Source organism: Propithecus coquereli, unplaced genomic scaffold (genome assembly GCF_000956105.1).
Source record: "Propithecus coquereli isolate 6110/MARCELLA unplaced genomic scaffold, Pcoq_1.0 Scaffold104, whole genome shotgun sequence".
In the NCBI taxonomy this organism is placed as follows: domain Eukaryota; kingdom Metazoa; phylum Chordata; class Mammalia; order Primates; family Indriidae; genus Propithecus; species Propithecus coquereli.
Genome location: NW_012134303.1, coordinates 7,690,806 through 7,692,975, shown reverse-complemented (window position 1 = coordinate 7,692,975; position 2,170 = coordinate 7,690,806). Strand labels below are relative to the sequence as shown.

The following is a 2,170-nucleotide window of genomic DNA, read 5'->3' as shown; positions in this document are numbered from 1 at the left end:
ACAGAGAGTAGACCAAACTCCTAAAGCAAAGGGCTCCTTTGAGGGAAAATAGGAAGTCCAATAGGAAAGGTAAGTTAAGGCCAGGGTAAAGCAGTCTTGAGCACTAAGCCAAGGTGTTTGAACCTTATGAGTAGGCCAGGGGTCTTCACAGTGTGTTCCCTGAGTCCTAAACTAAGGGCTTTGCCAGGAACAAGGGGGTGAGAAAGTAGGGAGGTTCTGGGCCCTAACTTCTCACTTAAACTATAGCGTGTCCACATTTCTTTTAGGGCATGTCTACTTTTATCTGCTTAACAATTTGGGATCAAACTACCTAATGTTTCTTTGAAAAAAGGGTCCCCCTGCTGATTTGAAACCCAAAACCATAAAAACAAATGAACAAATGGACTTTCAAAACTACTGTACCAGACAATGGAAAGCTGACTATGGTTTTTGACCAGGGGCATGACACGACCAGAGCTTTGTTTCAGAAACATAATTCTGCCAGTAGAACGTAAGGTGGACTAGAGAAGAAGACACTAAGTAGCAAGGCCTGCTGGGACTTTGCTGTAACTGTTTAAGGTGACAAGGCCAGTGGCAGCAAGAAGGGTTAGGAAAAGGACAGATGTTTTAAACATTGCAAAGGATATACACAGAGCCTGATCAATGGAGCATGTAACTGACACTAAGTGAGAAGCAGGAAGGAGTCAAGAGGTGACATCTTCAAAGAGTACATTTCAGCTGATAAGAAAAATATTTAGGGTCACAGAGACCATTCCATTGTGCCTCAAGTCATTCCATGTTGGGTGAGCTGTACTTCTGACTCCTCAGAAAAGAAAGCTGGCCTCTATTTGTTATTCTGGAAGGGAAAAACAAACATGTATTCGTCTTCAACAGTGAATTGGGCAAAATAAGGGGTTGTTTTTTAGAATTATGCAGACACCAGTTATGGGACATTCCTGCCCAACAGAAGAAATTCCCTTGGGAGTCCTGAGGAAAAATGGTGAGAAACAAGCTTAGAGAGGAGACGTGTTCTTATAAGCCTGTACTATCTGTGCAGAGCAATAACTATTTCAGATTGGGCTTCAACAAATTGAGATTGGGAACTACAGGGCAGCAACCAGATTTAATTTAATGGTCTTTAGATCACCTAGCACATTACTGGTGCTGAATCAATGTTAAATCAGCCGTGGAAAGCAGCATAGATCCACATGTCTAGAGTAAAGGAGAAATCGGGTTAGGCCAAGTGAAACTCGAGCAAAGGCTTAATGAGAAATGGAATTAGGATCTCATGTTAAACCGTCTTCCCCAAGTGGAAAGAACACTGGAAAAGGAATCCCAAATTCAAGGCTTAGTTCTGTTGCTAATTATGTATGTGACTTTTGGCAAATAATTTACCTCTCCAAGCCAAATTACCTCTGTTGTCAAATGAGAAGAGTGATTCCTGTCATACAAGGATGCTGTAAGGGTGGAATTGGGTTGTGAAAGTGCTTTAAAAAAGCATAAAGTACCATATAGATGACAAAGTATCTTGATACAGACCTCATATGCCTGGAAAGTGGTATGTGAGCAGAATTTCTGTAAGTCAAATCACATGTGAACCTCTTAACATTGTGCTTTACAAACGTGAAAGAATTTTACAGTAAACAGCCATGTCCCCACCATGTCCTTGATGCTTAAAGTATTGCACCGTTCAGCAATACTTTTGCAAAAGAAAGTCATTTAGTAAAGCAGATTGATGTTCCTCATTTTCTGTTAACTCATGCTCACCTTACTATTCCAGACTCTGTCATTGTTTTGTATTGACTTGCAAAGGAAACTTTATCTGAGAGAAAACCAGAACAGGTTTGCTGCCAGAAAAATGTATTTTCTTTCTGTTTTTCAGGGTTGGGCCTAGGGCGATAAAGGCTAGAAAAGGCAGAATAATAATTACACTGGATCAATGAAGGAAGGCATCCAGGAGAATTTGGTCCAGTTTGATAAATTATAACCTAACTCTTTCTGGGATTCCACTGAAGAGAAGATCATATCCTTGTATGCCCACTCTTTACAACAGTCCTTTACTACAGGGCTATGATTGTTGGGAAGGCAAATGAAATCTCCTTAACAGATCAACAGTAAACTTTTTGATAAGAGTAAGGAATCAGAATGCTATTTATGAATATCAGCCAAGCAATCTTGCCATAGATAAACC

The 2,170-nt window shown here is 40.3% G+C and overlaps 1 protein-coding gene across 2 annotated transcripts in view; it reads right to left on the bottom strand.

The window, feature by feature from the left end:
* PAK3 (p21 protein (Cdc42/Rac)-activated kinase 3) overlaps positions 1-2,170 on the bottom strand; it is a 272,401-nt gene that overhangs the window by 184,966 nt on the left and 85,265 nt on the right. The window contains exon 2 of one of the 2 annotated variants that reach the window (XM_012645252.1): positions 763-835. The exons of the other annotated variant lie outside the window; for it this stretch is intronic. The gene's annotated coding sequence lies outside the window, so the exon portion shown is untranslated. The remainder of the gene's footprint in view (positions 1-762; positions 836-2,170) is intronic. 2 annotated transcript variants of the gene reach the window in all.